We start from the raw sequence: 15,336 nt of genomic DNA on the forward strand, positions 1-15,336 counted from the left end.
AGTGTTTGATGGGACAGTGTAGAGGGAGCTTTACTCTGCATCTAACGCATGCTGTACCTGCCCTGGTAGTGTTTGATGGGACAGTGTAGAGGGAGTTTTACTCTGTATCTAACCCGTGCTATACCTGCCCTGGGAGTGTTTGATGGGACAGTGTAGAGGGAGCTTTACTCTGTATCTAACCCGTCCTGTACCTGCCCTGGGAGTGATTGATGGGACAGTGTAGAGGGAGCTTTTCTCTGTATCTAACCCGTGCTGTACCTGCCCTGGGAGTGTTTGGTGGGACAGTGTAGAGGGAGCTTTACTCTGTATCTAACCCGTGCTGTACCTGCCCTGGGAGTGTTTGATGGGACAGTGTAGAGGGAGTTTTACTCTGTATCTAAGCCGTGCTGTACCTGCCCTGGGAATGTTTGAAGGGACAGTGCAGAGGGAGTTTTACTCTGTATCTAACCTGTGCTGTACCTGCCCTGGGAGTGTTTGATAGGACAGTGTAGGGGGAGCTTTACTCTGTATCTAACCTATGCTGTACCTGCCCTGGGAGTGTTTGATGGGACAGTGTAGAGGGAGCTTTACTGTCTCTAACCTATGCTGTACCTGCCCTGGGAGTGTTTGATGGGACAGTGTAGAGGGAGCTTTACTATCTAACCCATGCTGTACCTGCCCTGGGAGTGTTGATGGGACAGTGTAGCGGGAGCTTTACTCTGTGTCTAACCTGTGCTGTACCTGCCCTGGGAGTGTTTGATGGGACAGTGTAGAGGGAGCTTTACTGTGTATCTAACCCTTGCTGTACCTGCCCTGGGAGTGTTTGATGGGACAGTGTAGAGGGAGCTTTAATCTGTATCTAACCCGTGCTGCACCTGCCCTGGGAGTGTATGATGGGACAGTGCAGAGGGAGCTTTATTCTCTATCTAACCAGTGCTGTACCTGCCCTGGGAGTGTTTGATGGGACAATGTAGAGGGAGCTTTACTATCTAACCCATGCTGTACCTGCCCTGGGAGTATTGATGGGACAGTGTAGGGGGAGCTTTACTCTGTATCTAACCCGTGCTGTACCTGCCCTGGGAGTGTTTGATGGGACAGTGTCGAGAGAGTTTTACTCTGTATCTAACCCGTGTGCGCCCTGGGAGTGTTTGATGGGACAGTGTAGAGGGAGCTTTACTCTGTATCTAACCCATGCTTCACCTGCCCTAGGAGTGTTGATGGGACAGTGTAGAGGGAGCTTTACTCTGTATCTAACCCGTGCTGTACCTGCCCTGGGAGTGTTTGAAGGGACAGTGCAGAAGGAGTTTTACTCTGTATCTAACCTGTGCTATACCTGTCCTGGGAGTGTTTGAAGGGACAGTGCAGAGGGAGTTTTACTCTGTATCTAACCCGTGCTGCACCTGCCCTAGGAATCTTTGATGGGACAGTGTAGAGGGAGCTTTACTCTGTATCTAACCCATGCTGTACCGGCCCTGGGAGTGTTTGATGGGACAGTGTAGAGGGAGCTTTACTCTGTATCTAACCCGTGCTGAACCTGCCCTAGGAATCTTTGATGGGACAGTGTAGAGGGAGCTTTACTCTGTATCTAACCCGTGCTGTACCTGCCCTGGGAGTGTTTGATGGGACAGTGTAGAGGGATCTTTACTCTGTATCTAACCCGTGCTGTACCTGCACTGGGTGTGTTTGATGGGACAGTTTAGAGGGAGATTTACTCTGTATCTAACCCGTGCTGTACCTGCCCTGGGAGTGTTTGAAGGGACAGTGCAGAAGGAGTTTTACTCTGTATCTAACCTGTGCTATCCCTGTCCTGGGAGTGTTTGAAGGGACAGTGCAGAGGGAGTTTTACTCTGTATCTAACCCGTGCTGCACCTGCCCTAGGAATCTTTGATGGGACAGTGTAGAGGGAGCTTTACTCTGTATCTAACCCATGCTGTACCGGCCCTGGGAGTGTTTGATGGGACAGTGTAGAGGGAGCTTTACTCTGTATCTAACCCGTGCTGAACCTGCCCTAGGAATCTTTGATGGGACAGTGTAGAGGGAGCTTTACTCTGTATCTAACCCGTGCTGTACCTGCCCTGGGAGTGTTTGATGGGACAGTGTAGAGGGATCTTTACTCTGTATCTAACCCGTGCTGTACCTGCACTGGGTGTGTTTGATGGGACAGTGTAGAGGGAGCTTTACTCTGTATCTAACCCGTGCTGTACCTGCCCTGGGAGTGTTTGATGGAACAGTTTAGAGGGATCTTTACTCTGTATCTAACCCGTGCTGTACCTGCACTGGGTGTGTTTGATGGGACAGTGTAGAGGGAGCTTTACTCTGTATCTAACCCATGCTGTACCTGCCCTGGGAGTGTTGATGGGGCACTTGGTGCTGACCTCAATGATCACAACATTTAACCCAAAGATGATAGAATATAAAGCCATCAGCTTCTTAATAGAGTATTAAAGTTGGTGACACTGGACACTTGAACCTGCAAGTTAATAGGACAAGGTGTTAGCTAGAATCTTATACTCCTATGTCTTTGCTCCTTTACTGCTTTCAAAATTTTCCATTTCATGTTCATTTCCTATGTTTTTCTTCCTCCTAAATCCATCACCTCAGACATCTCCAGTTTGAAGAACATCCATTAACCACTACTTTGTTTTCTGCCCTTTACCCAACTTCCTATCTACGCTGCCCCACTCCCTTAAATACCGTGAGCCTTAATTTGATCAACAAGCCTCCCGTCCGTCACCTTATCAAACACCTTTTGACGATCCATCTCCACAACACCCACTGCATTTCCTCCCTCACTGCACCGAGTGCAGCCCCAGGCCCGATTATAAAAACAGTGAACATTATCCACCCGCCTGGTCCCTCAGCAAAGGGGCCCCGCCCAAACTGCGGGACAGACAGGAAGTCAGGGAGCCTCTGTAAATGGAGGAGAAATGGAGACTGGTCAGGGAGCGTCTGTAAATGGAGGAGAAATGGAGACTGGTCAGGGAGCGTCTGTAAATGAAGGAGATATGGTGACTGGTCAGGGAGCGTCTGTAAATGAAGGAGAAAAGGTGACTGGTCAGGGAGCGTCTGTAAATGGAGGAGAAATGGTGACTGGTCAGGGAGCGTCTGTAAATGGAGGAGAAATGGAGACTGGTCAGGGAGCGTCTGTAAATGAAGGAGATATGGTGACTGGTCAGGGAGCGTCTGTAAATGAAGGAGAAATGGTGACTGGTCAGGGAGCGTCTGTAAATGGAGGAGAAATGGTGACTGGGCAGGGAGCGTCTGTAAATTAAGGAGAAATGGTGACTGGTCAGGGAGTGTCTGTAAATGGAGGAGAAATGGTGGCTGTCAGGGAGTGTCTGTAAATAATGGAGAAATGGTGACTGGTCAGGGAGCATCTGTAAATGAAGGAGAAATGGTGGCTGGTCACGGAGTGTCTCTAAATGAAGGAGAAATGGTGACTGGTCAGGGAGCGTCTATAAATGGAGGAGAAATGGTAACTGGTCAGGGAGCGTCTGTAAATGAAGGCGAAATGGTGACTGGTCAGGGAGCGTCTGTAAATGGAGGAGAAATGGTGGCTGGTCAGGGAGTGTCTGTAAATGGAGGAGAAATGGTGACTGGTCAGGGAGTGTCTGTAAATGGAAGAGAAATGGTGACTGGTCAGGGAGCATCTGTAAATGAAGGAGAAATAGTGACTGGTCAGGGAGCATCTGTAAATGAAGGAGAAATTCTGACAAAAATCTGCAGGAATTGAAAGCAAAGCTGATTTATTTGACAGGTATCCAGAATATGAAACTCCAGCCCAGTTATAGGGTTAATAACACCAGCAGAAACAAACTCCAACTGTCAGAATGAACATGGTTCAGTCCTGGATGTGATTAACAGCAGCAACAACAGCAGAATCCAACCCCTGCAGTCACTGGTGAACTCGCTGGTATCTCAGCAGTTGGGATGACCGAGTGAATCCCATCCCACACACTGAGCAGCTGAACGACCTCTCCCAGGTGTGAACTTGCTGGTGTGTCAGCAGGTTGGATGACTGAGTGAATCCCTTCCCACACACAGAGCAGATGAACGGCCTCTCCCCAGTGTGAACTCGTTGGTGTATCAGCAGATCCTTTGTGCTTTTAAAGATCTTTTCACAGTCAGAACATTTAAAAGGTCTTTTATCTGTGTGAACAAGTTGATGTGCAGTGAGGTGCGATGACCGAGTGAATCCCTTCCCACACTCAGAGCAGGTGAATGGTCTCTCCCCAGTGTGAACTCGCTGGTGTGTCAGAACATCGGATGAATTCGTGAATCCCTTCCCACACACGGAGCAGGTGAATGGCCGCTCCCCAGTGTGAACTCACTGGTGTGTCAGCAGGTTGGATGATTGAGTGAATCCCTTCCCACACACGGAGCAGGTGAACAGCCTCTCCTCAGCGTGAACTCGCTGGTGTGTCAGCAGGTTGGATGAACGAGTGAATCCCTTCTTACACACGGAGCAGGTGAACTGACTCTCTCCAGTGTGAATGCACTGGTGTCTCAGAAGCTCGGATGAACAATTGAATCTCTTCCCGCACATGGAGCAGGTGAACATTCTCTCCCCAGTGTGAACTCGCTGGTGTACCAGACGGTTGGATGACTGAGAGAATCCCTTCCCACACACAAAGCAGGTGAACGGTCTCTCCCCGGTGTGACTGCGTCGATGAATTTCTAGCTTCGATGGGGAACTGAATCCCTTCCCACAGTCCCCACATTTCCACGGTTTCTCCGTGGTGTGGGTGTCATTGTGACTCTCCAGGTTGGACGATCAGTTGAAGCCTCGTCCACACACAGAACACGTGTCCGGTTTCTCCCCGCTGTGAACAGTGCAATGTTTTCTCAGGCTGTGTAACTGGTTAAAGCTCTTTCCACAGTCAGTGCCCTGGAACACTCTCACTCAGGTGTGTGTGTCTCGGTGCTTTTCCAGTCACACTGACGTTTGAAATCATTTCCCACAGACAAACATTTCTCCTTCTATATTAAAAGACCGATGATATTCAGGTCCTGATGAATCCTGTCACTCTGTCAGATCTTGACATGATGTTTGGTTTGAATTTCTCATCTGCACATCTTCCACTTCTAATGCCCTGTAAAAACAGTTTACAAGTCATGATTGTAAATACAGGATAGAAATTCGGATTTTATTCCCTTTCTCTCCTAAAGGTGCTGCTTGATGGTGGGGTTTGGCCCCAGTCACTCATTGCTCTCCAGTTCCTTCCCAATGGCAATTCTGAGCTGTGGGCCTATACAGTGAGCTGCCAGCATTTCAACCATGGGGAGCAGCACAGCCGCCGGCGCTGGCTGATTCTGTCTGGAAAAGCTGAGGCCAATGGTAGCACAGCAACAACAACTTGCATTTACATAGCGCCTTTAACGTAGTAAAACGTTCCAAGGTGCTTCACAAGAGCGTAATCAGGCAAAGATTGATCTTAGGGCCGAGGCAACTGAAGGCACGGCCACCAATGGTGGAGCGAAGGAAGTGGGGGATGCACAACAGGCCAGAATTGGAGGAATGCAGAGTTCATAGAATCAGAGAATGGTGCAGCCCTTCGGCCCATTGTCCCAGAGCCAGCTCTTTGAATTTAGGCCCACTCCTCTGCTTTATCCCCACAGACCCACAATTTGTTTCCAATTCAAGTAGTTCTCCAATTCCCCTTTGAAAGTTGCCATTGAATCTGCTTCCACCACCACTTCAGGCAGTGCCTTCCAGGTCATAACAACTCGCTGCTTAAATTCTTTCCTCATGTTGCCGCTGGTTCTTTTGACAATGACCTTAAATCTGAGTCCTCTGGTTACCGACCCTTCTGACACTGGAGTCAGTTTCTCCTTATTAAGAGGGTTGTAAACACCTGGTCCACTTGGCACTGAAGTGTCTGAAACTCATAATAGGAACTCCAGGGAAACAAAATACTGACAAATGTTAAACTGTTCTGTTGACAAATTAAATCTTAATTTAAGTTATAAAAGATAAATTGTTTAACGGGTTCACACTGACTCACCCGACTCAGGTTCCACCCCTCAAGCACCGCGATTGGTTGCAGAACTCGCTGCTCCCTTGGCCCTCCAGTCTCTGAGCTCTCTTTCTATTGGTTCCCAGGGCCATCAATCACCACTCGCCAACATTACGCTGCCAGATGAGGTTCAGGGGCTCAGAGGAAGAAAATAAATGAGGCCATGAATCTAAGTTTGGAAATACAATGAGAGAAACATGATTCAATTGATGGACTAAACTATTTAAAATCAACTCAAATGAATTGTTGCCATTAATATATTTTTTTGCGCCAAGTGGGAAACAAGTGATGTTTTCCCACACACAGAGCAGGTGAACAGCCTCTCCCCGGTGTGACTGCATCGATGTGATTCCAGCTTCCACGGGTAATTGTATCCCTTTTCACAGTCCCCACATTTCCACGGTTTCTCCGTGGTGCGGGTGTCCTTGTGTCTCCAGGTTGGACGATCGGTTAAAGCCTCGTCCACACACAGAACACATGTATGGTTTCTCCCCGCTGTGAACGGTGCGATGTTTTTTCAGGCTGTGTAACTGGTTAAAGCTGTTTCTGTAATGTATATACCTTTAAGTGGGGAACTATCTTCTACAGCTCATGTATACTGCAGTACCGGCAGTGACCACACCTGTATATAGCCCTGAGTAGTAATCTCTACAGATCAGTTGCAGTGTGAGCCACGTTGAGTAAACACCTGTTGTACCGTTCTCCGCAGTCTGTGCCTTATTATACGCGGACGTAACATTGGCGACAAGGCAAGTTTGAACCTACCTGCAACTCTGCATCACCTCCCGGGGATTCGTTCCTGGAGATCAGTGGATTGGAGGTCAAGGCCAGAGGCTCGGGCGTCGACCACGGGCAACCGCCCAGTCATCCAGCAGAGACTCGAGAATTGCGGGGGAGGCTGTCGAGAGCCAGACTTGGCTTTCCAGTCGAGGTGGTCCAGCGAAACGGGCTGGCAACAGGTAGTGCGCAGACCCTTCCTGGACAGCGGCGGGCTAGAGCCCGACCGAGCGGCACAGCAAAGGGCCGAGCAGCGTCGACGGGGGAGAGAGAGAGAGAGGGCAGAACACACAGGGCGCAGCCGGTGTTCAGGGGCCGAGCAGCGTCGGAGAGAGGGATGCGCAGAAACCCGCGAGGCGCCGCCAATGCCACGAGGACCACCGAGAGCGGCATTGGCAGCAGCGCAGGAGAAGCGCGCGAAATCTACAGGGCGCCGCCATTGCCACGAGAACCGCTGGGAGCAGCGTCGGCAGCAGCGGGGAAGGAAAGCGCGGGAGACGCCATTTTAAGCCATTGGGAGACGCCATTTTAAACCACACCCAAAATGCCGAAGAGTGGCAGTATCACCACATTTGACAATGAAGTCGAAGATTGGACTACATATGCCAAACGAATAGAGGTGTACTGCAAGGCAAATGGAGTGTCAGATGACAAGAAAGCGTCGGTATTGTTAAATTTAATGGGTGCAAAGACGTATGGTTTATTACGAAATCTAGTAACCCCAACGAAGCCAATGGAAAAGAGTTTTGAAGATATAGTAACGATACTAAAGGAACATTTAAACCCCACACCGCTGCTGATAGCAGAAAGATTCAAGTTTCACAAACGGAACCAGCATAAGGATGAAAGCAATGCTGATTATTTAACAGAACTGCGCAAACTATCGAAACACTGCCAGTTTGGAGCGGGACTGGCAGATACCTTAAGGGACAAGTTTGTGTGTGGGCTTCAAAGTGAAGGAACCCAGAAATGGCTTTTATCTGAAAAGGACCTTACGCTGGAAAAGGCTTTCAGCATTGCGGTATCATATGAAGCAGCAGCATGGGGCGCTGCAGAGATACAACAGAGACTGCAAGAATATGGCACAAACGAAATGTCATATGGAACAGAGAAGTGCTATCGCTGCGGCAGAACAATACACGACCAGAATGATTGCTGGTTCAAAGACAAAGTGTGCAGACAGTGTGGAAAAGTAGGACACATAGCATGAGTCTGCAGGTCGGGAAAGAAAACCAGCAATAAGAAACCGACCAAAGGAAAGTACAAGAAGGTACATAAGATAACGGAGAATAGTTCAGACGAACAAAAGAGTGATAACGACTCCGAAAGCAGGGAACTGAGTTGTCTGAAACTACATAATGTGATCACAACGGAGGATCACCGAACCATTTGGGTCACTCTCAAGATAGCAGGAGTCCAGGTAAAGATGGAATTGGACACAGGATCAGCCCTAACAGTCATAAACCGATGGGACTACGAGCGGCTATTCTCACACATACCCTTGAGAGAAAAATTATTTTGAAGACGTACACGGGGCAAAAAGTCTACCCCAAAGGAAAAATAAGGGTGACTGTTATATATAACGGTAAGGAAACACCAAAATTAGACTTGTATGTATTGCAAGATGGAGGACCACCATTACTGGGACGTGAATGGATCCGGAAAATACAACTGGATTGGCATTCCATACAAGCACTGACTGTGGCTGACAAAAAGGATGGCGACGTCACACCTGGGCGACTGTCAAAGATCCTAACTGACACAAAAGAAGTGTTCCAGCAAGGACTCGGAAAACTAAAAGGCATGACAGCGATGATTAAAATTGAAGAAAACACAAGCCCAAATTTTTTTAAGGCCAGGCCGGTACCTTATGCGATCCGCCCAGCCGTCGAAGCAGAGCTGGAGAGTCTGGAATGTTCAGGTGTACTGTCCAAGGTAGACTGGAGCGAGTGGGCTACACCCATCGTCCCTGTGATGAAAAAGTCATTGAGCAGCACGCCTGGGGAACCAAGGAAGGTTCGCATCAGTGGGAACTTTAAGGTAACAGTGAACCCGGTCCTTCACACCGTACAATATCCACTTCCGCGGATTGAAGATATTTTCGCCTCGCTATCTGGAGGGAAACGCTTCACTAAGATTGATCTGGCCCAGGCGTATCTGCAAATGGAGGTAGAAGAATCATCAAAAAAATACCTCACAATCAACACCCACAAAGGTCTCTACCAATACAACCGGCTGGTATTCGGGGTAGCATCAGCTCCGGCTATTTGGCAGAGGGCAATGGAACAAGTCCTGCAAGGGATCCCAGGGACCCAGTGTTATTTGGACGACATCCTGGTCACGGGCGAAAATGACAGTGATCACCTTGCCAACCTGGAGCAGGTGCTCACTAGATTGCAGGAATATGGGCTCTGAGCTAACCGCCCCAAATGCGAGTTTTTTAGAAAACAGATCTTGTATTGTGGCCACGTTATCGATAAAGAGGGATTACATAAGTCCCCAGAGAAGACTGAGGCAGTAGTCAAGGCTCCAGCACCGGCAAATGTGTCACAACTGAGATCGTTCCTCGGTCTGGTAAACTACTACCATAAGTTCTTGCCAAATTTGTCTACAATACTACATCCACTGAACACCCTACTGCAAACTGGGGTGCCATGGAAGTGGAGTGACGAATGTAGATGAGCTTTCCAGAAGAGCAAAACACTAATCACATCGAAAGAGGTATTGGCCCATTACAACCCGGCATTACCAATTCGGTTGGCATGTGATGCGTCACCCTACGGCATTGGAGCGGTGCTGTCGCACAAATTCTCGGACGGCTCAGAGAGGCCAATAGCCTTTGCGTCACGATCACTAACCTCAGCCGAGCATAACTACGCCCAGATTGACAGGGAGGCCCTCGGCCTAGTGTGGGGAGTGAAAAAGTTCAATCACTATCTGCACGGGCAGAAATTCACCTTGCTGACTGATCACCAGCCTCTTGTCTCCATTTTTAATCCGAAGAAGGGCGTTCCGGTGATGACTGCGCAATGACTACAAAGATGGTCACTTTTTCTAAGGGCGCACCACTATGAGATTGAATATAAGGGCACGAAACAGCATGGAAATGCTGATGGGCTATCACACCTGCCACTGCCTACTGCGGAGGAAGCACCAGCAGTGGATCCTGTCGAAATATTCCATTCGACTATAGTTGAATACCTACCGGTAACTAACGCTTGTATCGAAAAGGAAACCCGAAATGACCCGATACTGTCTCGGGTATATGATTTGACGGTGAAGGGATGGCCAGCACATGGCGACTCACTGTTGCCAGCATTCTCGACAAGGAGAGAACAGCTGTCAGTGTGCCGGGGGACCTTGATGTGTGGATCCCGAGTGGTAATTCCACCCAAGTTAAGGGATAGAGTGCTCAATGAGCTTCATGAGGGTCATCTGGGAGGGGTAAAAATGAAAAGCCTAGCCAGGGTTTATGTGTGGTGGCTGGGAATCGATAAACAAATCGAGGACCTGACCAAGAGCTGCTCGGGATGCCAGAAAGTTCAAAATGCACAACCACAGGCCCCTCTACACCCATGGCAATGGGTGCATATTGATTTTGCTGGTCCATTCATGGACTCAATGTTATTAATAGCCGTGGATGCGCACTCGAAATGGCCTGAGGTCATCAAAATGTCCTCCACCACCATGGAGAAAACTATTGTAGTCCTACGGACCATTTTTGCCAGGAATGGCTTGCCAGAACAGATTTGCTCCGACAACGGACCACAGTTTGTGTCCGAAGAGTTCCGGAGGTTCTTGAAAAAGAATGGGGTAAGGCATTACATATCCGCCCCGTATCATCCAGCCACAAATGGATTGGCTGAGAGGTTCGTACAAACCTTTAAGAAGGCAATAAAGGCTATGTACAATGACAACATTCCGCTGCAGCACAAGGTGGACAATTTCCTGTTCACCTACTGGAATGCGACACATGCAGTCACCAACCAGGCCCCAGCCATGATGTTCTTTAACCGAAGGTTAAGATCTTGCCTGGATTTGCTCAGACCAAACGTACGAAGAGATGTTGAGAGTAAGCAATTCCAGCACATCCATGAGAAGCCAACAAGGAGCTTCAATGTAGGGCAACCAGTCTTGGCCCGCGACTACCGAACAGAAAAATGGCAGCCAGGAACGATATGCACACGGCAGGGCCCACTAATGTACACAGTGGACGTTGGGGAGAGCATCGTGAGATGCCATGCTGACCAGATCCTAGAGTCACAGGAACAAGTCAGCCCCATGCCTCGCCCATACGTACCTGGTGATGAACCCGACGTACAGGTCGCATCTACCCCAGAAACAGTAGCATCGGAAGCTGATGAACCAACCGACGACAGGGGGCCAGAATCGCCTCCGCACCAAGAGCAAGACACTCGGGAAAGGCGCTATCCAGAAAGGATCAGGAAGCCTCCCCAAAGACTGAATATATAAATAGACTATTTTCAGCTAATGTTGCATGTTAAAAGTGTTAATTGTAATTAGTTTGATATTTAATTGTTAAATGAGTGTTATGGTACTGTTAATCTAAAAGGGGAGGAATTGTAATGTATATACCTTTAAGGGGGGGAACTATCTTTTACAGCTCATGTATACTGCAGTACCGGCAGTGACCACACCTGTATATAGCCCTGAGTAGTAATCTGTACAGATCAGTTGCAGTGTGAGCCACGTTGAGTAAACACGTTGTGCCGTTCTCCGCAGTCTGTGTTTTATTATACACGGACGTAACAGTTTCCACAGTCAGTGCACTGGAACACTCTCACTCGGGTGTGTGTCTCGGTGCTTTTCCAGTCACACTGATGTTTGAAATCTTTTCCCACAGACAGAACAGACAAACATTTCTCCTTCCACATTCAAAGGCCGATGATATTCGGGTCCTGATGAATGGGGTGACTCTGTCAGATCTCAATGTGATGTTTGGTTTGAGTTTGCGGTGTGTAAATGCTGCCCTTCTCACAGCCTGTAAAAGGAGTTTACAAAAGCCATCACTGTGAGTCCAGGATAGAAATTGACAAGATTCTCTCCTCCTGGTTCCTGGCCAAGGGGGCCGCGCAAGTGCCCTGCTGCCCCCTGAGCCTCTCAAGATGGCGGCCGTTACCCCGGGCCTGTCACCGGGAGAAAGCCCCGCAGCTGCCGCCCCGCTCGGGGCAATCGCCCGGCCCGGAGGCTCTTGTTCGGGGCCTGAGGCCCACCCCGGGTGTTTGTGAAGCGGATAATATTGAGTGTTTTAATAATGGGGCCTGGGGCCGCACTCGGGGTGTGAGCCCCGGGGTTCATTAACCCGCTCCCTCCACCAACTTTATAAACCCTGCGGCGCGGCCCACCCGCAGTTTATTAATCTCCCGACCCCGCTCCCGCCGACCTGCAGCTGCGCCCGGCGAGGGGCACGTGACCCGGGCCCACGGCCTGATTGACAGGGGCTTCCGACAATAGGGAGCGAGCGGGGCGGGGCTGGAGGAGCGAGCCGGGGCGGTTCCTCCAACCAATCGGGGAGCCAGAGGGGCGGGACTAGCGCCGGCTGATTGTCTGATCCGCAGGGCAGCGAGTTTCTCCAGTCCCTTGTTCAGGGCCCGGGACCAGGGGAGGCTGTGGGCCTTTATTCCCCTTAGTGGACACAAGGCTCTTTGTCTCACAACACACTGGCTCAGGTTTTAATATAGACTCTTTAAATTCATGAATAAAAGCAGATAAACCCCGTGCTTCTGTGGCACAAACTTCTTAATATTTGGGAGTAAAAGTACAAGTTTTTTTCCCTCTGGGGAATTTGTTATTAGTTTCAGGAAACAACAACAACCACTTGTATTTATAAAGCACCTTTAATGTAGTAAAACATCCCAAGGTTCTTCACAGGATCGTTATAAAACAAAATTTGACACCGAGCCACATAAGTAGATATTCGGGCAGATGACCAAAAGCTTGGTCAAAGAGGTAGGTTTTAAGGAGCATCTTAAAGAAGGAGAGAGGTAGAGAGATGGAGAGGTTTAGGGAAGGAATTCCAGAGCTTAGGGCCCAGGCAGCTGAAGGCACGGCCACCAATGGTGGAGCGATTAAAATCGGGGATGCACAAGAGGCCGGAATTAGAGGAGCGCAGATATCTCGGGGGGGGTTGTAGGGGCTGGAAGAGATTACAGGGATAGGGAGGGTGGGGCCACGGAGGGATTTGAAAACAAGGATGAGAATTTTAAGATTGAGACACTTGAGCAAAAGCAGGGAGTGGGGGAGGGTCAAGCCCTTATGGGACAGGGTCGTTAATTCTGTCCCGCGACAGTTACTGGGACAGACTGTATCTCCCCCTCTCCTCCACACAGGGATTTGTGGTAGTTAAAGGGACAGCGACTCTCCTTGTTTTGCGAGATTGTAATTAAAGGGTCACTACTCTGAGATGGCTGCGAACTTTAAGTGCCGCCAGCCTTTCTAAAACCTCTTCCTTTTTTTGAAGATCTGTGTGAACTCGCTGGTGACTCAGCAGGTTGGATGAACTCTGAAACCTCTTTACACAGTCAGAACATTTAAAGGGTCTCTCATCGGTTCTGGGGCAGGAGGGATCTGGTTAACAGTGATCACAATATCATTAGGTTTAAAGTAGTTATGGAAAGGGACAAAGAAAAATCAACGGTGAAAATACCCAGCTGGAAGAGAGCCAATTTCAGTGATTTGAGAAGGGATCGAGCACAGGTGGACTGGAAACAAAGATTGTCCAGGAAAACAGTGAATGACCAATGGCAGGCCTTCAAGGCTGAGATAGTTCGGGTACAAACCAAACATATTCCCATAAGGAGGAAAGATGGGGCATCCAAAGCTAGAGCTCCCGATGAGAAAGGATATCGAGGTTAGAATAAAACAGAAAAAGGAGGTTTACGACAAATGTCAGGTACAGAATACAGTCAAAAACCAGGCAGAATACAGCGAGTGCGGGGGAAAATGAAACAGGATATAAGAAGGGCAAAGAGACATTATGAAAAAAGATTAGCGGGTAACATAAAAGAGAACCTAAAAATCTTCTATAAACATATGAAAAGTAAAAGGATAGTTAAAGGAATGGTGGGGCCGATTAGGGACCAAATAGGAGCTCATCATACGGAGGCAGAGGGTGTGGCTGAGGTACTGAATGAGTACTTAGCATCTGTCTTCACAAAAGAAGAGGATGAAGTTAATGTCGCAGTAGAGGAGGGGGGAGTAGAGAAATTGGATAAAAATGGATAGAAAGGAGGTGCTAAATAGGTTGTCATCACTCAAAGTTAACAAGTCACCCGGTCCAGATGGGATGCATCATAGATTGCTGAGGGAAGCTAGGGTGGAGATAGCAGAAGCTCTGACCACAATCTTTCAATCTCCCTCAGATATATGGGAGTGGTGCCAGAAGACTGGAGGATTGCAAATGTTACACCCTGTTTAAAAAAGGGGAGAGGGATAAACCTGGCAACTACAGGCCAATCAGTCTAATGTCAGTGTGGGTGAACGGCTAGAGACCATTGTCAAGGACAAAATTAATTCTCACTTGGAGAAGCATGGGTTAATAAGGGGCAGCCAGTATGGATGGACTTTTAAAAGGCATTTGAAAAGTACGACATAAGAGACTTAATCGGAAAATAGAAGCACAGGGAATTAAAGGGCTGATGGTAACTTGGGTTAAAGTTAGGAAATACGTACAAACATTGGATAATCAATTGAAGGAGCTCAAACAAGAAGTTAAAGAACAACAAGACATCAGAGATAAAAATACACAAAAGCAGGGGGCCTCGGAGCCCCTACCCAAGGTGGGCGAGCGGGTATTTGTTAAAATATTGCCAGAGAAATCGGTATTCTCACCTAGATGGACCGGACCATTTGAGGTTATGACCAGCGATACGTGCGCATGTATAGATATGAGGGGAAAGGGTAGATGGAAACATTGGACCCAATTAAAACGGTACAACAATAACCCATCTGATCTTAAATTCCACAGGAACAATGGAATAAACACCGGAGATAAACTAACCTCTGGTGACGACCAGGCTTCTGCTTAATTTACAGGGAAACTTCACCATGAAGGTGGGATTGCTGCTGGGACACGAAATAAGCAAAGGGACATCCCACATTACACGACAAGCACATGATGAAGAAGCACCATGTTTTAATGGAACAATCACATTCGGAGTCTCATCCACGGCTCCCAATACACAGAAAGAAGAGACAAGCGAACCGAGGATGCTACAATGTCCAGATATGAAACCTGGACCCATGAATGGACTAGTATTATTTACCGAGGGAGAACAATTGTATGGTAACGGGAGACACAAAATTGTACCGGTGCTAATGAACTTAACCATGTTACAATGGCCAGGATATTGTGAAAGGTTTACTAAAACTAGAGAATTGTATGGATATATGATGAAGAATGTAATTAACCAAGCTGATGATGCGACAGTGGCGACTAATTTTAGGGGACATGCTGCATTCCACCAAAGGATTAAGAGGAGCTTAGGAACCGATATACTCACGGGAATAAACACGGGGACATCATTCATTAATGCCCCAGATA

General features: G+C 48.4%; 1 long non-coding RNA gene across 1 annotated transcript; it reads right to left on the bottom strand.

Moving 5' to 3' along the window:
- Positions 1-3,706: 3,706 nt before the first annotated feature.
- LOC147118867 (uncharacterized) lies at positions 3,707-6,156 on the bottom strand. The gene is made up of 2 exons (XR_015077826.1): positions 5,985-6,156; positions 3,707-5,072 (listed from the first exon to the last, which is right to left on the bottom strand). It is a non-coding gene; the product is annotated as an uncharacterized LOC147118867 (long non-coding RNA).
- Positions 6,157-15,336: the final 9,180 nt, after the last annotated feature.

The sequence above is a fragment of the Somniosus microcephalus genome, chromosome 4, assembly GCF_052327205.1.
Source record: "Somniosus microcephalus isolate GS21.2 chromosome 4, FLI_Smic_1.0, whole genome shotgun sequence".
NCBI lineage: Eukaryota > Metazoa > Chordata > Chondrichthyes > Squaliformes > Somniosidae > Somniosus > Somniosus microcephalus.